This window comes from Carcharodon carcharias (assembly GCF_017639515.1).
Source record: "Carcharodon carcharias isolate sCarCar2 chromosome 29 unlocalized genomic scaffold, sCarCar2.pri SUPER_29_unloc_6, whole genome shotgun sequence".
In the NCBI taxonomy this organism is placed as follows: Eukaryota; Metazoa; Chordata; class Chondrichthyes; order Lamniformes; family Lamnidae; genus Carcharodon; species Carcharodon carcharias.
This window is the reverse complement of record NW_024470679.1, coordinates 443860-470057: the sequence shown is the minus strand read 5'-3', so window position 1 is coordinate 470057 and position 26198 is coordinate 443860. Positions and strand designations below refer to the sequence as shown.

At 54.5% G+C, this 26198-nt stretch overlaps 1 protein-coding gene across 5 annotated transcripts in view; it reads right to left on the bottom strand.

The window, feature by feature from the left end:
• The window catches only part of LOC121274113 (Friend leukemia integration 1 transcription factor-like), a 193861-nt gene that overhangs the window by 30230 nt on the left and 137433 nt on the right, over positions 1-26198 (bottom strand). The window lies entirely within an intron of this gene.

Genomic DNA, 26198 nt, shown 5'->3' with positions numbered 1-26198 from the left:
GTGTACAGATGAAGACAGGAGATGGGGTGAGTGTACAGATGAAGACAGGAGGTGGGGTGGGTGTACAGATGAAGACAGGAGGTGGGGTGGGTGTACAGATGAAGACAGGAGGTGGGGTGAGTGTACAGAGGAAGACAGGAGGTGGGGTGGGTGTACAGATGAAGACAGGAGGTGGGGTGAGTGTACAGATGAAGACAGGAGGTGGGGTGGTTGTACAGATGAAGACAGGAGGTGGGGTGAGTGTACAGATGAAGACAGGAGGTGGGGTGAGTGTACAGATGAAGACAGGAGGTGGGGTGGGTGTACAGATGAAGACAGGAGGTGGGGTGGGTGTACAGAGGAAGACAGGAGGTGGGGTCAGTGTACAGAGGAAGACAGGAGGTGGGGTGTTTGTACAGAGGAAGACAGGAGGTGGGGTGGGTGTACAGAGGAAGACAGGAGGTGGGGTGAGTGTACAGAGGTAGACAGGAGGTAAGGTGGGTGTACAGATGAAGACAGGAGGTGGGGTGAGTGTACAGATGAAGACAGGAGGTGGGGTGGGTGTACAGATGAAGACAGGAGGTGGGGTGAGTGTACAGATGAAGACAGAAGGTGGGGTGAGTGTACAGAGGAAGACAGGAGGTGGGGTGAGTTTACTGATGAAGACAGGAGGTGGGGTGGGTGTACAGAGGAAGACAGGAGGTGGGGTGAGTGTACAGATAAAGACAAGAGGTAGGGTGAGTGTACAGATGAAGACAGGAAGTGGGGTGGGTGTACAGATGAAGACAGGAGGTGGGGTGAGTGTACAGATGAAGACAGGAGGTGGGGTGGGTGTACAGATGAAGACAGGAGGTGGGGTGAGTGTACAGATGAAGACAGGAGGTGGGGTGAGTGTACAGAGGAAGACAGGAGGTGGGGTGAGTGTACAGATGAAGACAGGAGGTGGGGTGAGTGTACAGATGAAGACAGGAGGTGGGGTGGGTGTACAGATGAAGACAGGAGGTGGGGTGAGTGTACAGATGAAGACAGGAGGTGGGGTGGGTGTACAGATGAAGACAGGAGGTGGGCTGAGTGTATAGAGGGAGACAGGAGGTGGGGTGAGTGTACAGATGAAGACAGGAGGTGGGGTGAGTGTACAGAAGAAGACAGGAGGTGGGGTGAGTGTACAGATGAAGACAGGAGCTGGGGTCGGTGTACAGATGAAGACAGGAGGTGGGGTGAGTGTACAGAGGAAGACAGGAGGTGGGGTGAGTGTACAGAGGAAGACAGGAGGTGGGGTGAGTGTACAGATGAAGACAGGAGGTGGGGTGAGTTTACAGATGAAGACAGGAGGTGGGGTGGGTGTACAGAGGAACACAGGAGGTGGGGTGAGTGTACAGAGAGAGACAGGAGGTGGGGTGAGTGTACAGATGAAGACAGGAGGTGGGGTGATTGTACAGAGGGAGACAGCAGGTGGGGTGAGTGTACAGATGAAGACAGGAGGTGGGGTGGGTGTACAGATGAAGACAGGAGGTGGGTTGGGTGTACAGATGAAGACAGGAGGTGGGGTGGGTGTACAGATGAAGACAGGAGCTGGGGTGAGTGTACAGATGAAGACAGGAGGTGGGGTGTGTGTACAGATGAAGACAGGAGGTGGGGTGAGTGTACAGAGGGTGACAGAAGGTGGGGTGGGTGTACAGAGGAAGACAGGAGGTGGGGTGAGTGTACAGATGAAGACAGGATGTGGGGTGAGTGTACAGAGGAAGGTGGGAGGTGGGGTGAGTGTACAGATGAAGACAGGAGGTGGGGTGAGTGTACAGATGAAGGCAGGAGGTGGGGTGGGTGTACAGAGGAAGACACGAGGTGGGGTGGGTGTACAGAGGAAGACAGGAGGTGGGGTCAGTGTACAGAGGAAGACAGGAGGTGGGGTGTTTGTACAGAGGAAGACAGGAGGTGGGGTGGGTGTACAGAGGAAGACAGGAGGTGGGGTGAGTGTACAGAGGTAGACAGGAGGTAGGGTGGGTGTACAGAAGAAGACAGGAGGTGGGGTGAGTGTACAGATGAAGACAGGAGGTGGGGTGGGTGTACAGATGAAGACAGGAGGTGGGGTGAGTGTACAGATGAAGACAGAAGGTGGGGTGAGTGTACAGAGGAAGACAGGAGGTGGGGTGCGTGTACTGATGAAGACAGGAGGTGGGGTGGGTCTAAAAAGGAAGACAGGAGGTGGGGTGAGTGTACAGATAAAGACAAGAGGTAGGGTGAGTGTACAGATGAAGACAGGAAGTGGGGTGGGTGTACAGATGAAGACAGGAGGTGGGGTGAGTGTACAGATGAAGACAGGAGGTGGGGTGGGTGTACAGTTGAAGACAGGAGGTGGGGTGAGTGTACAGATGAAGACAGGAGGTGGGGTGAGTGTACAGAGGAAGACAGGAGGTGGGGTGGGTGTACAGATGAAGACAGGAGGTGGGCTGAGTGTACAGAGGGAGACAGGAGGTGGGGTGAGTGTACAGATGAAGACAGGAGGTGGGGTGAGTGTACAGAAGAAGACAGGAGGTGGGGTGAGTGTACAGATGAAGACAGGAGGTGGGGTGGGTGTACAGATGAAGACAGGAGGTGGGGTGAGTGTACAGAGGAAGACAGGAGGTGGGGTGAGTGTACAGAAGAAGACAGGAGGTGGGGTGAGTGTACAGATGAAGTCAGGAGGTGGGGTGAGTTTACAGATGAAGACAGGAGGTGGGGTGGTTGTACAGAGGAACACAGGAGGTGGGGTGAGTGTACAGAGGGAGACAGGAGGTGGGGTGAGTGTACAGATGAAGACAGGAGGTGGGGTGAGTGTACACAGGGAGACAGCAGGTGGGGTGAGTGTACAGATGAAGACAGGAGGTGGGGTGGGTGTACAGATGAAGACAGGAGGTGGGGTGAGTGTACAGATGAAGACAGAAGGTGGGGTGAGTTTACAGAGGAAGACAGGAGGTGGGGTGAGTTTACTGATGAAGACAGGAGGTGGGGTGGGTGTACAGAGGAAGACAGGAGGTGGGGTGAGTGTACAGATAAAGACAAGAGGTAGGGTGAGTGTACAGATGAAGACAGGAAGTGGGGTGGGTGTACAGATGAAGACAGGAGGTGGGGTGAGTGTACAGATGAAGACAGGAGGTGGGGTGGGTGTACAGATGAAGACAGGAGGTGGGGTGAGTGTACAGATGAAGACAGGAGGTGGGGTGAGTGTACAGAGGAAGACTGGAGGTGGGGTGAGTGTACAGATGAAGACAGGAGGTGGGGTGAGTGTACAGATGAAGACAGGAGGTGGGGTGGGTGTACAGATGAAGACAGGAGGTGGGGTGAGTGTACAGATGAAGACAGGAGGTGGGGTGGGTGTACAGATGAAGACAGGAGGTGGGCTGAGTGTATAGAGGGAGACAGGAGGTGGGGTGAGTGTACAGATGAAGACAGGAGGTGGGGTGAGTGTACAGAAGAAGACAGGAGGTGGGGTGAGTGTACAGATGAAGACAGGAGCTGGGGTCGGTGTACAGATGAAGACAGGAGGTGGGGTGAGTGTACAGAGGAAGACAGGAGGTGGGGTGAGTGTACAGAGGAAGACAGGAGGTGGGATGAGTGTACAGATGAAGACAGGAGGTGGGGTGAGTTTACAGATGAAGACAGGAGGTGGGGTGGGTGTACAGAGGAACACAGGAGGTGGGGTGAGTGTACAGAGAGAGACAGGAGGTGGGGTGAGTGTACAGATGAAGACAGGAGGTGGGGTGAGTGTACAGAGGGAGACAGCAGGTGGGGTGAGTGTACAGATGAAGACAGGAGGTGGGGTGGGTGTACAGATGAAGACAGGAGGTGGGGTGGGTGTACAGATGAAGGCAGGAGCTGGGGTGAGTGTACAGATGAAGACAGGAGGTGGGGTGTGTGTACAGATGAAGACAGGAGGTGGGGTGAGTGTACAGAGGGTGACAGAAGGTGGGGTGGGTGTACAGAGGAAGACAGGAGGTGGGGTGAGTGTACAGATGAAGACAGGATGTGGGGTGAGTGTACAGAGGAAGGTGGGAGGTGGGGTGAGTGTACAGATGAAGACAGGAGGTGGGGAGAGTGTACAGATGAAGGCAGGAGGTGGGGTGGGTGTACAGAGGAAGACACGAGGTGGGGTGGGTGTACAGAGGAAGACAGGAGGTGGGGTCAGTGTACAGAGGAAGACAGGAGGTGGGGTGTTTGTACAGAGGAAGACAGGAGGTGGGGTGGGTGTACAGAGGAAGACAGGAGGTGGGGTGAGTGTACAGAGGTAGACAGGAGGTAGGGTGGGTGTACAGAAGAAGACAGGAGGTGGGGTGAGTGTACAGATGAAGACAGGAGGTGGGGTGGGTGTACAGATGAAGACAGGAGGTGGGGTGAGTGTACAGATGAAGACAGAAGGTGGGGTGAGTGTACAGAGGAAGACAGGAGGTGGGGTGCGTGTACTGATGAAGACAGGAGGTGGGGTGGGTCTAAAAAGGAAGACAGGAGGTGGGGTGAGTGTACAGATAAAGACAAGAGGTAGGGTGAGTGTACAGATGAAGACAGGAAGTGGGGTGGGTGTACAGATGAAGACAGGAGGTGGGGTGAGTGTACAGATGAAGACAGGAGGTGGGGTGGGTGTACAGATGAAGACAGGAGGTGGGGTGAGTGTACAGATGAAGACAGGAGGTGGGGTGAGTGTACAGAGGAAGACAGGAGGTGGGGTGGGTGTACAGATGAAGACAGGAGGTGGGCTGAGTGTACAGAGGGAGACAGGAGGTGGGGTGAGTGTACAGATGAAGACAGGAGGTGGGGTGAGTGTACAGAAGAAGACAGGAGGTGGGGTGAGTGTACAGATGAAGACAGGAGGTGGGGTGGGTGTACAGATGAAGACAGGAGGTGGGGTGAGTGTACAGAGGAAGACAGGAGGTGGGGTGAGTGTACAGAAGAAGACAGGAGGTGGGGTGAGTGTACAGATGAAGTCAGGAGGTGGGGTGAGTTTACAGATGAAGACAGGAGGTGGGGTGGTTGTACAGAGGAACACAGGAGGTGGGGTGAGTGTACAGAGGGAGACAGGAGGTGGGGTGAGTGTACAGATGAAGACAGGAGGTGGGGTGAGTGTACAGAGGGAGACAGCAGGTGGGGTGAGTGTACAGATGAAGACAGGAGGTGGGGTGGGTGTACAGATGAAGACAGGAGGTGGGGTGGGTGTACAGATGAAGACAGGAGGTGGGGTGGGTGTACAGATGAAGACAGGAGGTGGGGTGAGTGTACAGATGAAGACAGGAGGTGGGGTGAGTGTACAGATGAAGACAGGAGGTGGGGTGAGTGTACAGATGAAGACAGGAGGTGGGGTGAGTGTACAGATGAAGACAGGAGGTGGGGTGAGTGTACAGATGAAGACAGGAGGTGGGGTGAGTGTACAGATGAAGACAGGAGGTGGGGTGAGTGTACAGATGAAGACAGGAGGTGGGGTGAGTGTACAGATGAAGACAGGAGGTGGGGTGAGTGTACAGAGGAAGACAGGAGGTGGGGTGGGTGTACAGATGAAGACAGGAGGTGGGGTGAGTGTACAGAGGAAGACAGGAGGTGGGGTGAGTGTACAGAGGAAGACAGGAGGTGGGGTGAGTGTACAGATGAAGACAGGAGGTGGGGTGGGTGTACAGATGAAGACAGGAGGTGGGGTTAGTGTACAGATGAAGACAGGAGGTGGGGTGAGTGTACAGATGAAGACAGGAGGTGGGGTGGGTGTACAGAGGAAGACAGGAGGAGGGGTGAGAGTACAGATGAAGACAGGAGGTGGGGTGAGTGTACAGAGGGAGACAGGAGGTTGCGTGAGTGTACAGAGGAAGACAGGATGTGGGGTGAGTGTACAGATGAAGACAGGAGGTTGGGTGAGTGTACAGATGAAGACAGGAGGTGGGGTGAGTGTACAGAAGAAGACAGGAGGTGGGGTGATTGTACAGAGGAAGACAGGAGGTGGGGTAAGTGTACAGATGAAGACAGGAGGTGGGGTGAGTGTACAGATGAAGACAGGAGGTGGGGTGGTTGTACAGATGAAGACAGGAGGTGGGGTGAGTGTACAGATGAAGACAGGAGGTGGGGTGGGTGTACAGATGAAGACAGGAGGTGGGGTGAGTGTACAGAGGGAGACAGGAGTTGGGCTGAGTGTACAGATGAAGACAGGAGGTGGGGTGAGTGTACAGAAGAAGACAGGAGGTGGGGTGAGTGTGCAGATGAAGACAGGAGGTGGGGTGGGTGTACAGATGAAGACAGGAGGTGGGGTGAGTGTACAGAGGAAGACAGGAGGTGGGGTGAGTGTACAGCGGAAGACAGGAGGTGGGGTGAGTGTACAGATGAAGACAGGAGGTGGGGTGAGTGTACAGATGAAGACAGGAGGTGGGGTGGGTGTACAGAGGAACACAGGAGGTGGGGTGAGTTTACAGAGGGAGACAGGAGGTGGGGTGAGTGTACAGATGAAGACAGGAGGTGGGGTGAGTGTACAGAGGGAGACAGCAGGTGGGGTGAGTGTACAGATGAAGACAGGAGGTGGGGTGGGTGTACAGATGAAGACAGGAGGTGGAGTGGGTGTACAGATGAAGACAGGAGGTGGGGTGGGTGTACAGATGAAGACAGGAGGTGGGGTGAGTGTACAGATGAAGACAGGAGGTGGGGTGAGTGTACAGATGAAGACAGGAGGTGGGGTGAGTGTACAGATGAAGACAGGAGGTGGGGTGAGTGTACAGAGGAAGACAGGAGGTGGGGTGAGTGTACAGAGGAAGACAGGAGGTGGGGTGAGTGTACAGATGAAGACAGGAGGTGGGGTGAGTGTACAGATGAAGACAGGAGGTGGGGTGAGTGTACAGATGAAGACAGGAGGTAGGGTGAGTGTACAGATGAAGACAGGAGGTGGGGTGAGTGTACAGATGAAGACAGGAGGTGGGGTGAGTGTACAGATGAAGACAGGAGGTGGGGTGAGTGTACAGATGAAGACAGGAGGTGGGGTGAGTGTACAGATGAAGACAGGAGGTGGGGTGAGTGTACAGATGAAGACAGGAGGTGGGGTGAGTGTACAGATGAAGACAGGAGGTGGGGTGAGTGTACAGATGAAGACAGGAGGTGGGGTGAGTGTACAGAGGAAGACAGGAGGTGGGGTGAGTGTACAGATGAAGACAGGAGGTGGGGTGAGTGTACAGAGGAAGACAGGAGGTGGGGTGAGTGTACAGATGAAGACAGCAGGTGGGGTGAGTGTACAGATGAAGACAGGAGGTGGGGTGGGTGTACAGATGAAGACAGGAGGTGGGGTGAGTGTACAGATGAAGACAGGATGTGGGGTGAGTGTACTGATGAAGACAGGAGGTGGGGTGAGTGTACAGATGAAGACAGGAGGTGGGGTGAGTGTACAGAGGAAGACAGGAGGTGGGGTGAGTGTACAGATGAAGACAGGAGGTGGGGTGAGTGTACAGATGAAGACAGGAGGTGGGGTGGGTGTACAGATGAAGACAGGAGGTGGGGTGAGTGTACAGATGAAGACAGGAGGTGGGGTGGGTGTACAGATGAAGACAGGAGGTGGGGTGAGTGTACAGATGAAGACAGGAGGTGGGGTGAGTGTACAGATGAAGACAGGAGGTGGGGTGAGTGTACAGATGAAGACAGGAGGTGGGGTGAGTGTACAGAGGAAGACAGGAGGTGGGGTGAGTGTACAGAGGCAGACAGGAGGTGGGGTGAGTGTACAGATGAAGACAGGAGGTGGGGTGAGTGTACAGATGAAGACAGGAGGTGGGGTGTGTGTACAGATGAAGACAGGAGGTGGGGTGAGTGTACAGAGGAAGACAGGTGGTGGGGTGAGTGTACAGATGAAGACAGGAGGTGGGGTGAGTGTACAGAGGGAGACAGGAGGTGGGGTGAGTGTACAGATGAAGACAGGAGGTGGGGTGAGTGTACAGATGAAGACAGGAGGTGGGGTGGGTGTACAGATGAAGACAGGAGGTGGGGTGGGTGTACAGATGAAGACAGGAGGTGGGGTGAGTGTACAGATGAAGACAGGAGGTGGGGTGGGTGTACAGATGAAGACAGGAGGTGGGGTGAGTGTACAGAGGGAGACAGGAGGTTGGGTTCAGTGTACAGAGGAAGACAGGAGGTGGGGTGAGTGTACAGATGAAGACAGGAGGTGGGGTGGTTGTACAGATGAAGACAGGAGGTGGGGTGAGTGTACAGATGAAGACAGGAGGTGGGGTGGGTGTACAGATGAAGACAGGAGGTGGGGTGAGTGTACAGAGGGAGACAGGAGTTGGGCTGAGTGTACAGATGAAGACAGGAGGTGGGGTGAGTGTACAGAAGAAGACAGGAGGTGGGGTGAGTGTGCAGATGAAGACAGGAGGTGGGGTGGGTGTACAGATGAAGACAGGAGGTGGGGTGAGTGTACAGAGGAAGACAGGAGGTGGGGTGAGTGTACAGCGGAAGACAGGAGGTGGGGTGAGTGTACAGATGAAGACAGGAGGTGGGGTGAGTGTACAGATGAAGACAGGAGGTGGGGTGGGTGTACAGAGGAACACAGGAGGTGGGGTGAGTTTACAGAGGGAGACAGGAGGTGGGGTGAGTGTACAGATGAAGACAGGAGGTGGGGTGAGTGTACAGAGGGAGACAGCAGGTGGGGTGAGTGTACAGATGAAGACAGGAGGTGGGGTGGGTGTACAGATGAAGACAGGAGGTGGAGTGGGTGTACAGATGAAGACAGGAGGTGGGGTGGGTGTACAGATGAAGACAGGAGGTGGGGTGAGTGTACAGATGAAGACAGGAGGTGGGGTGTGTGTACAGATGAAGACAGGAGGTGGGGTGAGTGTACAGAGGGTGACAGAAGGTGGGGTGGGTGTACAGAGGAAGACAGGAGGTGGGGTGAGTGTACAGATGAAGACAGGATGTGGGGTGAGTGTACAGAGGAAGGTGGGAGGTGGGGTGAGTGTACAGATGAAGACAGGAGGTGGGGTGAGTGTACAGAGGAAGGTGGGAGGTGGGGTGAGTGTACAGATGAAGACAGGAGGTGGGGTGAGTCTACAGATGAAGTCAGGTGTTGGGGTGAGTGTAGAGTGGAAGGTGGGAGGTGGGGTGAGTGCACAGATGAAGACAGGAGGTGGGGTGAGTGTACAGATGAAGACAGGAGGTGGGGTGAGTGTACAGATGAAGACAGAAGGTGGGGTGAGTGTACAGAGGAAGACAGGAGGTGGGGTGAGTGTACTGATGAAGACAGGAGGTGGGGTGGGTGTACAGAGGAAGACAGGAGGTGGGGTGAGTGTACAGATAAAGACAAGAGGTAGGGTGAGTGTACAGATGAAGACAGGAAGTGGGGTGGGTGTACAGATGAAGACAGGAGGTGGGGTGAGTGTACAGATGCAGACAGGAGGTGGGGTGGGTGTACAGATGAAGACAGGAGGTGGGGTGAGTGTACAGATGAAGACAGGAGGTGGGGTGAGTGTACAGAGGAAGACAGGAGGTGGAGTGAGTGTACAGATGAAGACAGGAGGTTGGGTGAGTGTACAGATGAAGACAGTAGGTGGGGTGGGTGTACAGATGAAGACAGGAGGTGGGGTGAGTGTACAGATGAAGACAGGAGGTGGGGTGGGTGTACAGATGAAGACAGGAGGTGGGCTGAGTGTACAGAGGGAGACAGGAGGTGGGGTGAGTGTACAGATGAGGACAGGAGGTGGGGTGAGTGTACAGAAGAAGACAGGAGGTGGGGTGAGTGTACAGATGAAGACAGGAGGTGGGGTGGGTGTACAGATGAAGACAGGAGGTGGGGTGAGTGTACAGAGGAAGACAGGAGGTGGGGTGAGTGTACAGAGGAAGACAGGAGGTGGGGTGAGTGTACAGATGAAGACAGGAGGTGGGGTGAGTTTACAGATGCAGACAGGAGGTGGGGTGGGTGTACAGAGGAACACAGGAGGTGGGGTGAGTGTACAGAGGGAGACAGGTGGTGGGGTGAGTGTACAGATGAAGACAGGAGGTGGGGTGAGTGTACAGAGGGAGACAGCAGGTGTGGTGAGTGTACAGATGAAGACAGGAGGTGGGGTGGGTGTACAGATGAAGACAGGAGGTGGGGTGGGTGTACAGATGAAGACAGGAGGTGGGGTGGGTGTACAGAGGAATACAGGAGGTGGGGTGAGTGTACAGATGAAGACAGGAGGTGGGGTGGGTGTACAGATGAAGACAGGAGGTGGGGTGAGTGTACAGAGGGAGACAGGAGGTTGGGTTCAGTGTACAGAGGAAGACAGGAGGTGGGGTGGGTGTACCGATGAAGACAGGAGGTGGGGTGATGGTACAGAGGGAGACAGGAGGTGGGGTGAGTGTACATATGAAGACAGGAGGTGGGGTGAGAGTACAGATGAAGACAGGAGGTGGGGTGGGTGTACAGATGAAGACAGGATGTGGAGTGGGTGAACAGATGAAGACAGGAGGTGGGGTGAGTGTACAGAGGGAGACAGGAGGTGGGGTGAGTGTACAGATGAAGACAGGAGGTGTGGTGAGTGCACAGAGGGAGACAGGAGGTGGGGTGAGTGTACAGATGAAGACAGGAGGTGGGGTGAGTGTACAGATGAAGACAGGAGGTGGGGTGAGTGTACAGAGGAAGGTGGTAGCTGTGGTGAGTGTACAGATGAAGGCAGGAGGTGGGGTGGGTGTACAGATGAAGACAGGAGTTGGGGTGGGTGTACATTTGAAGACAGGAGGTGGGGTGAGTGTACAGATGAAGACAGGAGATGGGGTGAGTGTACAGATGAAGACAGGAGGTGGGGTGGTGTACAGAGTTAGACAGGAGGTGGGGTGAGTGTACAGATGAAGACAGGATGTGGGGTGAGTGTACGTAGGAAGACAGGAGGTGGGGTGAGTGTACAGATGAAGACAGGAGGTTGGGTGAGTGTACAGTGGGAGACAGGAGGTGGGGTGGGTGTACAGAGGAAGACAGCAGGTGGGGTGAGTGTACAGATGAAGACAGGAGGTGGGGTGAGTGTACAGATGAAGACAGGAGGTGGGGTGAGTGTACAGAGGAAGACAGGATGTGCGCTGACTGTACAGAGGAAGACAGGACGTGCGGTGAGTGTACAGAGGGAGACAGGAGGTGGGGTGAGTGCACAGAAGAAGACAGGAGGTGGGGAGGGTGTACAGATGAAGACAGGAGGTGGGGTGCGTGTCCAGATGAAGACAGGAGGTGGGGTGGGTGTACAGATGAAGACAGGAGTTTGGGTGGGTGTAAGATGAAGACAGGAGTTGGGGTGAGTGTACAGAGGAAGACAGGAGATGGGGTGAGTGTACAGATGAAGACAGGAGGTGGGGTGAGTGTACAGATGAAGACAGGAGGTGGGGGGAGTGTACAGATGAATACAGGAGGTGGGGTGAGTGTACAGAGGAAGACAGGAGGTGGGGTGAGTGTACAGATGAAGACAGGAGGTGGGGTGAGTGTACAGATGAAGACAGGATGTGGGGTGAGTTTACAGAGGGAGACAGGAGGTGGGGTGGGTGTACAGATGAAGACAGGAGGTGGGGTGTGTGTACAGAGGAAGACAGGAGGTGGGGTGAGTGTACAGATGAAGACAGGAGGTTGGGTGAGTGTACAGAGGAAGACAGGAGGTGGGGTAAGTGTACAGATGAAGACAGGAGGTTGGGTGAGTGTACAGAGGAAGACAGGAGGTGGGGTGAGTGTACAGAGGGAGACAGGAGGTGGGGTGAGTGTACAGATGAAGACAGGAGGTGTGGTGGGTGTACAGATGAAGACAGGAGGTGGGGTGGGTGTACAGATGAAGACAGGATGTGGGGTGGGTGTACAGAGGAAGACAGGAGGTGGGGTGAGTGTAAAGAGGAAGACAGGAGGTGGGGTGAGTGTACAGAAGGAGACAGGAGATGGGGAGGGTGTACAGATGAAGACAGGAGGTGGGGTGAGTGTACAGATGAAGACAGAAGGTGGGGTGAGTGTACAGATGAAGACAGGAGGTGGGGTGATTGTACAGATGAAGACAGGAGATGGGGTGGGTGTAAAGATGAAGACAGGTGGTGGGGTGAGTGTACAGAGGAAGACAGGAGGTGGGGTGAATGTACAGATGAAGACAGGAGGTGGGGTGAGTGTACAGATGAAGACAGGAGGTGGGGTGAGTGTACAGATGAAGACAGGAGGTGGGGTGAGTGTACAGAGGAAGACAGGAGGTGGGGTGGGTGTACAGATGAAGAAAGAAGGTGGGGTGAGGGTACAGAGGAAGACAGGAGGGGGGAGAGTGTACAGATGAAGACAGGAGGTGGGGTGAGTGTACAGATGAAGACAGGAGGTGGGGTGAGTGTACAGATGATGACAGGAGGTGGGGTGAGTATACAGAGGAAGACAGGGGGTGGGGTGAGTGTACAGATAAAGACAGGAGGTGGGGTGAGTGTACAGATGAAGACAGGAGGTGGGGTGAGTGTACAGATGAAGACAGGAGGTGGGGTGGGTGTACAGATGAAGACAGGAGGTGGGGAGGGTGTACAGATGAAGACAGGAGGTGGGGTGAGTGTACAGATGAAGACAGGATGTGGGGTGAGTGTACAGATGAAGACAGGAGGTGGGGTGGGTGCACAGATGAAGACAGGAGGTGGGGTGAGTGTACAGATGAAGACAGGAGGTGGGGTGAGCGTACAGATGAAGACAGGAGGTGGGGTGAGGGTACAGATGAAGACAGGAGGTGGGGTGAATGTACAGAGGGAGACAGGAAGTGGGGTGAGTGTACAGATGAATACAGGAGATGGGGTGAGTGTACAGATGAAGACAGGAGGTGTGGTGAGTGCACAGAGGGAGACAGGAGGTGGGGTGAGTGTACAGATGAAGACAGGAGGTGGGGTGAGTGTACAGATGAAGACAGGAGGTGGGGTGAGTGTACAGAGGAAGGTGGGAGGTGGGGTGAGTGTACAGATGAAGACAGGAGGTGGGGTGGGTGTACAGATGAAGACAGGAGGTGGGGTGGGTGTACAGATGAAGACAGAAGGTGGGGTGAGTGTACAGATGAAGACAGGAGATGGGGTGAGTGTACAGATGAAGACAGGAGGTGGGGTGGGTGTACAGAGGAAGACAGGAGGTGGGGTGTGTGTACAGATGAAGACAGGATGTTGGGTGAGTGTACAGAGGAATACAGGAGGTGGGGTGAGTGTACAGAGGGAGACAGGAGGTGGGGAGAGTGTACAGAAGAAGACAGGAGTTCGGTGGGTGTACAGATGAAGACAGGAGGTGGTGTGCGTGTCCAGATGAAGACAGGAGGTGGGGTGGGTGTACAGATGAAGACAGGAGGTGGGGTGAGTGTACAGATGAAGACAGGAGGTGGGGTGAGTGTACAGATGAAGACAGGAGGTGGGGTGAGTGTACAGATGAAGACAGGAGGTGGGGTGGGTGTACAGATGAAGACAGGAGTTGGGGTGAGTGTACAGAGGAAGACAGGAGGTGGGGTGATTGTACAGATGAAGACAGGAGGTGGGGTGAGTGTACAGATGAAGACAGGAGGTGGGGAATGTGTACAGATGAAGACAGGAGGTGGGTGAGTGTACAGAGGAAGACAGGAGGTGGGGTGAGAGTACAGATGAAGACAGGAGGTGGGGTGAGTGTACAGATGAAGACAGGAGGTGGGGTGAGTTTACAGAGGGAGACAGGAGGTGGGGTGGGTGTACAGATGAAGACAGGAGGTGGCGTGTGTGTACAGAGGAAGACAGGAGGTGGGGTGAGTGTACAGATGAAGACATTAGGTGGGGTGAGTGTACAGAGGAAGACAGGAGGTGGGGTAAGTGTACAGATGAAGACAGGAGGTGGGGTGAGTGTACAGAGGAAGACAGTAGGTGGGGTGAGTGTACAGAGGGAGACAGGAGGAGTGGTGAGTGTACAGATGAAGACAGTAGGTGGGGTGGGTGTACAGATGAAGACAGGAGGTGGGGTGGGTGTACAGATGAAGACAGGAGGTGGGGTGGTTGTACAGAGGGAGACAGGAGGTGGGGTGAGTGTACAGAGGAAGACAGGAGGTGGGGTGAGTGTACAGAAGGAGACAGGAGATGGGGAGGGTGTACAGATGAAGACAGGAGGTGGGGTAAGTGTACAGATGAAGACAGGAGGTGGGGTGAGTGTACAGATGAAGACAGGAGGTGGGGTGATTGTACAGATGAAGTCAGGAGGTGGGGTGGGCGTAAAGATGAAGACATGAGGTGGGGTGAGTTTACAGATGAAGACAGGAGGTGGGGTGGGTGTACAGATGAAGACAGGAGGTGGGGTGGGTGTACAGATGAAGACAGGAGGTGGGGTGGGTGTACAGATGAAGACAGGAGGTGGGGTGGGTGTACAGATGAAGACAGGAGGTGGGGTGGGTGTACAGATGAAGACAGGAGGTGGGGTGAGAGTACAGATGAAGACAGGAGGTGGGGTGAGTGTACAGATGAAGACAGGATGTGGGGTGAGTTTACAGAGGGAGACAGGAGGTGGGGTGGGTGTACAGATGAAGACAGGAGGTGGGGTGTGTGTACAGAGGAAGACCGGAGGTGGGGTGAGTGTACAGATGAAGACAGGAGGTGGGGTGAGTGTACAGAGGAAGACAGGAGGTGGGGTAAGTGTACAGATGAAGACAGGAGGTTGGGTGAGTGTACAGAGGAAGACAGGAGGTGGGGTGAGTGTACAGAGGGAGACAGGAGGTGGGGTGAGTGTACAGATGAAGACAGGAGGTGTGGTGGGTGTACAGATGAAGACAGGAGGTGGGGTGGGTGTACAGATGAAGACAGGATGTGGGGTGGGTGTACAGAGGAAGACAGGAGGTTGGGTGAGTGTAAAGAGGAAGACAGGAGGTGGGGTGAGTGTACAGAAGGAGACAGGAGATGGGGAGGGTCTACAGATGAAGACAGGAGGTGGGGTGAGTGTACAGATGAAGACAGAAGGTGGGGTGAGTGTACAGATGAAGACAGGAGGTGGGGTGATTGTACAGATGAAGACAGGAGATGGGGTGGGTGTAAAGATGAAGACAGGTGGTGGGGTGAGTGTACAGAGGAAGACAGGAGGTGGGGTGAGTGTACAGATGAAGACAGGAGTTGGTGTGAGTGTACAGATGAAGACAGGAGGTGGGGTGATTGTACAGATGAAGACAGGAGGTGGGGTGAGTGTACAGAGGAAGACAGGAGGTGGGGTGGGTGTACAGATGAAGAAAGAAGGTGGGGTGAGGGTACAGAGGAAGACAGGAGGGGGGGAGAGTGTACAGATGAAGACAGGAGGTGGGGTGAGTGTACAGATGAAGACAGGAGGTGGGGTGAGTGTACAGATGATGACGGGAGGTGGGGTGAGAATACAGAGGAAGACAGGGGGTGGGGTGAGTGTACAGATAAAGACAGGAGATGGGGTGAGTGTACAGATGAAGACAGGAGGTGGGGTGAGTGTACAGATGAAGACAGGAGGTGGGGTGGGTGTACAGATGAAGACAGGAGGTGGGGAGGGTGTACAGATGAAGACAGGAGGTGGGGTGAGTGTACAGATGAAGACAGGATGTGGGGTGAGTGTACAGATGAAGACAGGAGGTGGGGTGGGTGTACAGATGAAGACAGGAGGTGGGGTGAGTGTACAGATGAAGACAGGAGGTGGGGTGAGCGTACAGTTGAAGACAGGAGGTGGGGTGAGGGTACAGATGAAGACAGGAGGTGGGGTGAGTGTACAGAGGGAGACATGAGGTGTGGTGAGTGCACAGAGGGAGACAGGAGGTGGGGTGAGTGTACAGATGAAGACAGGAGGTGGGGTGAGTGTACAGATGAAGACAGGAGGTGGGGTGAGTGCAGAGAGGGAGACAGGAGGTGGGGTGAGTGTACAGATGAAGACAGGAGGTGGGGTGAGTGTACAGATGAAGACAGGAGGTGGGGTGAGTGTACAGAGGAAGGTGGGAGGTGGGGTGAGTGTACAGATGAAGACAGGAGGTGGGGTGGGTGTACAGATGAAGACAGGAGGTGGGCTGGGTGTACAGATGAAGACAGAAGGTGGGGTGAGTGTACAGATGAAGACAGGAGATGGGGTGAGTGTACAGATGAAGACAGGAGGTGGGGTGGGTGTACAGAGGAAGACAGGAGGTGGGGTGTGTGTACAGATGAAGACAGGATGTTGGGTGAGTGTACAGAGGAATACAGGAGGTGGGGTGAGTGTACAGAGGGAGACAGGAGGTGGGGAGAGTGTACAGAAGAAGACAGGAGTTCGGTGGGTGTACAGATGAAGACAGGAGGTGGGGTGCGTGTCCAGATGAAGACAGGAGGTGGGGTGGGTGTACAGATGAAGACAGGAGGTGGGGTGAGTGTACAGATGAAGACAGGAGGTGGGGTGAGTGTACAGATGAAGACAGGAGGTGGGGTGTGTGTACAGATGAAGACAGGAGGTGGGGTGGGTGTACAGATGAAGACAGGAGTTGGGGTGAGTGTACAGATGAAGACAGGAGGTGGGGTGATTGTACAGATGAAGACAGGAGGTGGGGTGAGTGTACAGATGAAGACAGGAGGTGGGGAAAGTGTACAGATGAAGACAGGAGGTGGGGTGAGTGTACAGAGGAAGACAGGAGGTGGGGTGAGAGTACAGATGAAGACAGGAGGTGGGGTGAGTGTACAGATGAAGACAGGAGGTGGGGTGAGTTTACAGAGGGAGACAGGAGGTGGGGTGGGTGTACAGATGAAGACAGGAGGTGGCGTGTGTGTACAGAGGAAGACAGGAGGTGGGGTGAGTGTACAGATGAAGACATTAGGTGGGGTGAGTGTACAGAGGAAGAGAGGAGGTGGGTTAAGTGTACAGATGAAGACAGGAGGTGGGGTGAGTGTACAGAGGAAGACAGGAGTTGGGGTGAGTGTACAGAGGGAGACAGGAGGAGTGGTGAGTGTACAGATGAAGACAGTAGGTGGGGTGGTTGTACAGATGAAGACAGGAGGTGGGGTGGGTGTACAGATGAAGACAGGAGGTGGGGTGGTTGTACAGAGGGAGACAGGAGGTGGGGTGAGTGTACAGAGGAAGACAGGAGGTGGGGTGAGTTTACAGATGAAGACAGGAGGTGGGGTGGGTGTACAGATGAAGACAGGAGGTGGGGTGGGTGTACAGATGAAGACAGGAGGTGGGGTGGGTGTACAGATGAAGACAGGAGGTGGGGTGAGTGTACAGAGGAAGACAGGAGGTGCGGTGTGTGTACAGATGAAGACAGGAGGTGGGGTGAGTGTACAGATGAAGACAGGAGGTGGGGTGGGTGTACAGATGAAGACAGGAGGTGGGGTGAGTGTACAAATGAAGACAGGAGGTGGGGTGAGTGTACAGATGAAGACAGGAGGTGGGGTGAGTGTACAGATGAAGACAGGAGGTGGGGTGAGTGTACAGAGGGAGACAGGAGGTGGGGTGGGTGTACAGAGGGAGACAGGAGGTGGGGTGAGTGTACAGAGGAGACAGGAGGTGGGGTGGGTGTACAGATCAAGACAGGAGGTGGGTTGAGTGTACAGAGGTAGACAGGAGGTGGGGTGCGTGTACAGATGAAGACAGGAGGTGGGGTGAGTGTACAGATGAAGACAGGAGGTGGGGTGAGTGTACAGAGGAAGGTGTGAGGTGTGTTGAGTGTACAGATGAAGACAGGAGGTGGGGTGAGTGTACAGAGGAAGACAGGAGGTGGGGTGCGTGTACAGAGGGGGACAGGAGGTGGGGTGAGTGTACAGAGGAGACAGGAGGTGGGGTGGGTGTACAGATCAAGACAGGAGGTGGGTTGAGTGTACAGAGGGAGACAGTTGGTGGGGTGAGTGTACAGATGAAGACAGGAGGTGGGGTGAGTGTACAGATGAAGACAGGAGGTGGGGTGAGTGTACAGAGGAAAATGGGAGGTGGGGTGGGTGTACAGATGAAGACAGGAGGTGGGGTGAGTGTACAGAGGAAGGTGGGAGGTGGGGTGGGTGTACAGATGAAGACAGTATGTGGGATGAGTGTACAGATGAAGACAGGAGGTGGGGTGAGTGTACAGATGAAGACAGGAGGTGGGGTGAGTGTACAGAGGAAGACAGGAGGTGGGGTGGGTGTACAGATGAAGACAGGAGGTGGGGTGAGTGTACAGAGGAAGGTGGGAGGTGGGGAGGGTGTACAGATGAAGACAGGATGTGGGGTGAGTGTACAGATGAAGACAGGAGGTGGGGTGAGTGTACAGATGAAGACAGGAGGTGGGGTGGGTGTACAGATGAAGACAGGAGGTGGGGTGAGTGTAGAGATGAAGACTGGAGGTGTGGTGGGTGTACAGATGAAGACAGGAGGTGGGGTGAGTGTACAGATGAAGACAGGAGGTGGGGTGAGTGTACAGATGAAGACAGGAGGTGGGGTAAGTGTACAGAGGGAGACAGGAGGTGGGGTGAGTGTACAGATGAAGACAGGAGGTGGGGTGAGTGTACAGATGAAGACAGGAGGTGGGGTGAGTGTACAGATGAAGACAGGAGGTGGGGTGAGTGTACAGATGAAGACAGCAGGTGGGGTGAGTATACAGAGGAAGACAGGGGGTGGGGTGAGTGTACAGATAAAGACAGGAGGTGGGGTGAGTGTACAGATGAAGACAGGAGGTGGGGTGAGTGTACAGATGAAGACAGGAGGTGGGTTGGGTGTACAGATGAAGACAGGAGGTGGGGAGGGTGTACAGATGAAGACAGGAGGTGGGGTGAGTGTACAGATGAAGACAGGATGTGGGGTGAGTGTACAGATGAAGACAGGAGGTGGGGTGGGTGTACAGATGAAGACAGGATGTGGGGTGAGTGTACAGATGAAGACAGGAGGTGGGGTGAGTGTACAGATGAAGACAGGAGGTGGGGTGAGGGTACAGATGAAGACAGGAGGTGGGGTGAGTGTACAGAGGGAGACAGGAGGTGGGGTGAGTGTACAGATGAGTACAGGAGATGGGGTGAGTGTACAGATGAAGACAGGAGGTGTGGTGAGTGCACAGAGGGAGACAGGAGGTGGGGTGAGTGTACAGATGAAGACAGGAGGTGGGGTGAGTGTACAGATGAAGACAGGAGGTGGGGTGAGTGTACAGAGGAAGGTGGGAGGTGGGGTGAGTGTACAGATGAAGACAGGAGGTGGGGTGGGTGTACAGATGAAGACAGGAGGTGGGGTGAGTGTACAGATGAAGACAGGAGATGGGGTGAGTGTACAGATGAAGACAGGAGGTGGGGTGAGTGTACAGAGGAAGACAGGAGGTGGGGTGTGTGTACAGATGAAGACAGGATGTTGGGTGAGTGTACAGAGGAATACAGGAGGTGGGGTGAGTGTACAGAGGGAGACAGGAGGTGGGGTGAGTGTACAGAAGAAGACAGGAGTTGGGTGGGTGTACAGATGAAGACAGGAGGTGGGGTGCGTGTCCAGATGAAGACAGGAGGTGGGGTGGGTGTACAGATGAAGACAGGAGGTGGGGTGATTGTACAGATGAAGACAGGAGGTGGGGTGAGTGTGCAGATGAAGACAGGAGGTGGGGTGGGTGTACAGATGAAGACAGGAGGTGGGGTGAGTGTACAGATGAAGACAGGAGGTGGGGTGATTGTACAGATGAAGACAGGAGGTGGGGTGAGTGTACAGATGAAGACAGGAGGTGGGGAAAGTGTACAGATGAAGACAGGAGGTGGGGTGAGTGTACAGAGGAAGACAGGAGGTGGGGTGAGAGTACAGATGAAGACAGGAGGTGGGGTGAGTGTACAGATGAAGACAGGAGGTGGGGTGAGTTTACAGAGGGAGACAGGAGGTGGGGTGGGTGTACAGATGAAGACAGGAGGTGGGGTGTGTGTACAGAGGAAGACAGGAGGTGGGGTGAGTGTACAGATTAAGACAGTAGGTGGGGTGAGTGTACAGAGGAAGACAGGAGGTGGGGTAAGTGTACAGATGAAGACAGGAGGTGGGGTGAGTGTACAGAGGAAGACAGGAGGTGGGGTGAGTGTACAGAGGGAGACAGGAGGAGGGGTGAGTGTACAGATGAAGACAGTAGGTGGGGTGGTTGTACAGATGAAGACAGGAGGTGGGGTGAGTGTACAGATGAAGACAGGAGGTGGGGTGAGTGTACAGATGAAGACAGGAGGTGGGGTGATTGTACAGATGAAGACAGGAGGTGGGGTGGGTGTACAGATGAAGACAGGATGTGGGGTGAGTGTACAGAGGAAGACAGGAGGTGCGGTGGGTGTACAGATGAAGACAGGAGGTGGGGTGAGTGTACAGATGAGTACAGGAGATGGGGTGAGTGTACAGATGAAGACAGGAGGTGTGGTGAGTGCACAGAGGGAGACAGGAGGTGGGGTGAGTGTACAGATGAAGACAGGAGGTGGGGTGAGTGTACAGATGAAGACAGGAGGTGGGGTGAGTGTACAGAGGAAGGTGGGAGGTGGGGTGAGTGTACAGATGAAGACAGGAGGTGGGGTGGGTGTACAGATGAAGACAGGAGGTGGGGTGAGTGTACAGATGAAGACAGGAGATGGGGTGAGTGTACAGATGAAGACAGGAGGTGGGGTGAGTGTACAGAGGAAGACAGGAGGTGGGGTGTGTGTACAGATGAAGACAGGATGTTGGGTGAGTGTACAGAGGAATACAGGAGGTGGGGTGAGTGTACAGAGGGAGACAGGAGGTGGGGTGAGTGTACAGAAGAAGACAGGAGTTGGGTGGGTGTACAGATGAAGACAGGAGGTGGGGTGCGTGTCCAGATGAAGACAGGAGGTGGGGTGGGTGTACAGATGAAGACAGGAGGTGGGGTGATTGTACAGATGAAGACAGGAGGTGGGGTGAGTGTGCAGATGAAGACAGGAGGTGGGGTGGGTGTACAGATGAAGACAGGAGTTGGGGTGAGTGTACAGATGAAGACAGGAGGTGGGGTGATTGTACAGATGAAGACAGGAGGTGGGGTGAGTGTACAGATGAAGACAGGAGGTGGGGAAAGTGTACAGATGAAGACAGGAGGTGGGGTGAGTGTACAGAGGAAGACAGGAGGTGGGGTGAGAGTACAGATGAAGACAGGAGGTGGGGTGAGTGTACAGATGAAGACAGGAGGTGGGGTGAGTTTACAGAGGGAGACAGGAGGTGGGGTGGGTGTACAGATGAAGACAGGAGGTGGGGTATGTGTACAGAGGAAGACAGGAGGTGGGGTGAGTGTACAGATTAAGACAGTAGGTGGGGTGAGTGTACAGAGGAAGACAGGAGGTGGGGTAAGTGTACAGATGAAGACAGGAGGTGGGGTGAATGTACAGAGGAAGACAGGAGGTGGGGTGAGTGTACAGAGGGAGACAGGAGGAGGGGTGAGTGTACAGATGAAGACAGTAGGTGGGGTGGTTGTACAGATGAAGACAGGAGGTGGGGTGAGTGTACAGATGAAGACAGGAGGTGGGGTGAGTGTACAGATGAAGACAGGAGGTGGGGTGATTGTACAGATGAAGACAGGAGGTGGGGTGGGTGTACAGATGAAGACAGGATGTGGGGTGAGTGTACAGAGGAAGACAGGAGGTGCGGTGGGTGTACAGATGAAGACAGGAGGTGGGGTGAGTGTACAGATGAAGACAGGAGGTGGGGTGGGTGTACAGATGAAGACAGGAGGTGGGGTGAATGTACAGATGAAGACAGGAGGTGGGGTGAGTGTACAGATGAAGACAGGAGGTGGGGTGAGTGTACAGATGAAGACAGGAGGTGGGGTGAGTGTACAGATGAAGACAGGAGGTGGGGTGGGTGTACAGATGAAGACAGGAGGTGGGGTGAGTGTACAGATGAAGAGAGGAGGTGGGGTGAGGGTACAGATGAAGACAGGAGGTGGGGTGAGTGTACAGAGGGAGACAGGAGGTGGGGTGAGTGTACAGATGAGTACAGGAGATGGGGTGAGTGTACAGATGAAGACAGGAGGTGTGGTGAGTGCACAGAGGGAGACAGCAGGTGGGGTGAGTGTACAGATGAAGACAGGAGGTGGGGTGAGTGTACAGATGAAGACAGGAGGTGGGGTGAGTGTACAGAGGAAGGTGGGAGGTGGGGTGAGTGTACAGATGAAGACAGGAGGTGGGGTGGGTGTACAGATGAAGACAGGAGGTGGGGTGAGTGTACAGATGAAGACAGGAGATGGGGTGAGTGTACAGATGAAGACAGGAGGTGGGGTGAGTGTACAGAGGAAGACAGGAGGTGGGGTGTGTGTACAGATGAAGACAGGATGTTGGGTGAGTGTACAGAGGAATACAGGAGGTGGGGTGAGTGTACAGAGGGAGACAGGAGGTGGGGTGAGTGTACAGAAGAAGACAGGAGTTGGGTGGGTGTACAGATGAAGACAGGAGGTGGGGTGCGTGTCCAGATGAAGACAGGAGGTGGGGTGGGTGTACAGATGAAGACAGGAGGTGGGGTGATTGTACAGATGAAGACAGGAGGTGGGGTGAGTGTACAGATGAAGACAGGAGGTGGGGTGGGTGTACAGATGAAGACAGGAGTTGGGGTGAGTGTACAGATGAAGACAGGAGGTGGGGTGATTGTACAGATGAAGACAGGAGGTGGGGTGAGTGTACAGATGAAGACAGGAGGTGGGGAAAGTGTACAGATGAAGACAGGAGGTGGGGTGAGTGTACAGAGGAAGACAGGAGGTGGGGTGAGAGTACAGATGAAGACAGGAGGTGGGGTGAGTGTACAGATGAAGACAGGAGGTGGGGTGAGTTTACAGAGGGAGACAGGAGGTGGGGTGGGTGTACAGATGAAGACAGGAGGTGGGGTGTGTGTACAGAGGAAGACAGGAGGTGGGGTGAGTGTACAGATTAAGACAGTAGGTGGGGTGAGTGTACAGAGGAAGACAGGAGGTGGGGTAAGTGTACAGATGAAGACAGGAGGTGGGGTGAGTGTACAGAGGAAGACAGGAGGTGGGGTGAGTGTACAGAGGGAGACAGGAGGAGGGGTGAGTGTACAGATGAAGACAGGAGGTGGGGTGGGTGTACAGATGAAGACAGGAGGTGGGGTGGGTGTACAGATGAAGACAGGAGGTGGGGTGGTTGTACAGATGAAGACAGGAGGTGGGGTGAGTGTACAGAAGGAGACAGGAGATGGGGAGGGTGTACAGATGAAGACAGGAGGTGGGGTGAGTGTACAGATGAAGACAGGAGGTGGGGTGAGTGTACAGATGAAGACAGGAGGTGGGGTGATTGTACAGATGAAGACAGGAGGTGGGGTGGGTGTACAGATGAAGACAGGATGTGGGGTGAGTGTACAGATGAAGACAGGAGGTGGGGTATGTGTACAGAGGAAGACAGGAGGTGGGGTGAGTGTACAGATTAAGACAGTAGGTGGGGTGAGTGTACAGAGGAAGACAGGAGGTGGGGTAATTGTACAGATGAAGACAGGAGGTGGGGTGAGTGTACAGAGGAAGACAGGAGGTGGGGTGAGTGTACAGAGGGAGACAGGAGGAGGGGTGAGTGTACAGATGAAGACAGTAGGTGGGGTGGTTGTACAGATGAAGACAGGAGGTGGGGTGAGTGTACAGATGAAGACAGGAGGTGGGGTGAGTGTACAGATGAAGACAGGAGGTGGGGTGATTGTACAGATGAAGACAGGAGGTGGGGTGGGTGTACAGATGAAGACAGGATGTGGGGTGAGTGTACAGAGGAAGACAGGAGGTGCGGTGGGTGTACAGATGAAGACAGGAGGTGGGGTGAGTGTACAGATGAAGACAGGAGGTGGGGTGGGTGTACAGATGAAGACAGGAGGTGGGGTGAATGTACAGATGAAGACAGGAGGTGGGGTGAGTGTACAGATGAAGACAGGAGGTGGGGTGAGTGTACAGATGAAGACAGGAGGTGGGGTGAGTGTACAGATGAAGACAGGAGGTGGGGTGGGTGTACAGATGAAGACAGGAGGTGGGGTGAGTGTACAGATGAAGAGAGGAGGTGGGGTGAGGGTACAGATGAAGACAGGAGGTGGGGTGAGTGTACAGAGGGAGACAGGAGGTGGGGTGAGTGTACAGATGAGTACAGGAGATGGGGTGAGTGTACAGATGAAGACAGGAGGTGTGGTGAGTGCACAGAGGGAGACAGGAGGTGGGGTGAGTGTACAGATGAAGACAGGAGGTGGGGTGAGTGTACAGATGAAGACAGGAGGTGGGGTGAGTGTACAGAGGAAGGTGGGAGGTGGGGTGAGTGTACAGATGAAGACAGGAGGTGGGGTGGGTGTACAGATGAAGACAGGAGGGGGGGTGAGTGTACAGATGAAGACAGGAGATGGGGTGAGTGTACAGATGAAGACAGGAGGTGGGGTGAGTGTACAGAGGAAGACAGGAGGTGGGGTGTGTGTACAGATGAAGACAGGATGTTGGGTGAGTGTACAGAGGAATACAGGAGGTGGGGTGAGTGTACAGAGGGAGACAGGAGGTGGGGTGAGTGTACAGAAGAAGACAGGAGTTGGGTGGGTGTACAGATGAAGACAGGAGGTGGGGTGCGTGTCCAGATGAAGACAGGAGGTGGGGTGGGTGAACAGATGAAGACAGGAGGTGGGGTGATTGTACAGATGAAGACAGGAGGTGGGGTGAGTGTACAGATGAAGACACGAGGTGGGGTGGGTGTACAGATGAAGACAGGAGTTGTGGTGAGTGTACAGATGAAGACAGGAGGTGGGGTGATTGTACAGATGAAGACAGGAGGTGGGGTGAGTGTACAGATGAAGACAGGAGGTGGGGAAAGTGTACAGATGAAGACAGGAGGTGGGGTGAGTGTACAGAGGAAGACAGGAGGTGGGGTGAGAGTACAGATGAAGACAGGAGGTGGGGTGAGTGTACAGATGAAGACAGGAGGTGGGGTGAGTTTACAGAGGGAGACAGGAGGTGGGGTGGGTGTACAGATGAAGACAGGAGGTGGGGTGTGTGTACAGAGGAAGACAGGAGGTGGGGTGAGTGTACAGATTAAGACAGTAGGTGGGGTGAGTGTACAGAGGAAGACAGGAGGTGGGGTAAGTGTACAGATGAAGACAGGAGGTGGGGTGAGTGTACAGAGGAAGACAGGAGGTGGGGTGAGTGTACAGAGGGAGACAGGAGGAGGGGTGAGAGTACAGATGAAGACAGGAGGTGGGGTGGGTGTACAGATGAAGACAGGAGGTGGGGTGGGTGTACAGATGAAGACAGGAGGTGGGGTGGTTGTACAGATGAAGACAGGAGGTGGGGTGAGTGTACAGAAGGAGACAGGAGATGGGGAGGGTGTACAGATGAAGACAGGAGGTGGGGTGAGTGTACAGATGAAGACAGGAGGTGGGGTGAGTGTACAGATGAAGACAGGAGGTGGGGTGATTGTACAGATGAAGACAGGAGGTGGGGTGGGTGTACAGATGAAGACAGGATGTGGGGTGAGTGTACAGATGAAGACAGGAGGTGGGGTGAGTGTACAGATGAAGACAGGAGCTGGGGTGGGTGTAGAGATGAAGACAGGAGGTGGGGTGAGTGTACAGATGAAGAGTGGAGATGGGGTGGGTGTACAGATGAAGACAGGAGGTGGGGTGAGTGTACAGACGAAGACAGGAGGTGGGGTGAGTGTACAGAGGGAGACAGGAGGTGGGGTGAGTGTACAGATGAAGAGAGGAGGTGGGGTGAGTGTACAGATGAAGACAGGAGGTGGGGTGGGTGTACAGATGAAGACAGGATGTGGGGTGAGTGTACAGATGAAGACAGGAGGTGGGGCGAGTAAACAGATGAAGACAGGAGGTGGGGTGGGTGTACAGATGAAGACAGGAGGTCGGGTGAGTGTACAGATGAAGACAGGAGGTGGGGTGAGTTTAGAGAGGGAGACAGGAGGTGGGGTGATTGTACAGATGAAGACAGGAGGTGGGGTGAGTGTACAGAGGGAGACATTAGGTGGGGTGAGTGTACAGATGAAGACAGGAGGTGGGGTGAGTGTACAGAGGAATACAGGAGGTGGGGTGGGTGTACAGATGAAGACAGGAGGTGTGGTGAGTGTACAGAGGAATACTGGAGGTGGGGTGGGTGTACAGATGAAGACAGGAGGTGGGGTGTGTGTAAAGATGAAGACAGGAGGTGTGGCGAGTGTACAGAGGAAGGTGTGAGTTGGGGTGAGTGTACAGATGAAGACAGGATGTGGGGTGAGTGTACAGATGAAGACAGGAGGTGGGGTGAGTGTACAGATGAAGACAGGAGGTGGGGTGGGTGTACAGATGAAGACAGGAGGTGGGGTGAGTGTACAGATGAAGACTGGATGTGGGATGGGTGTACAGATGAAGACAGGAGGTGGGGTGAGTGTACAGACGAAGACTG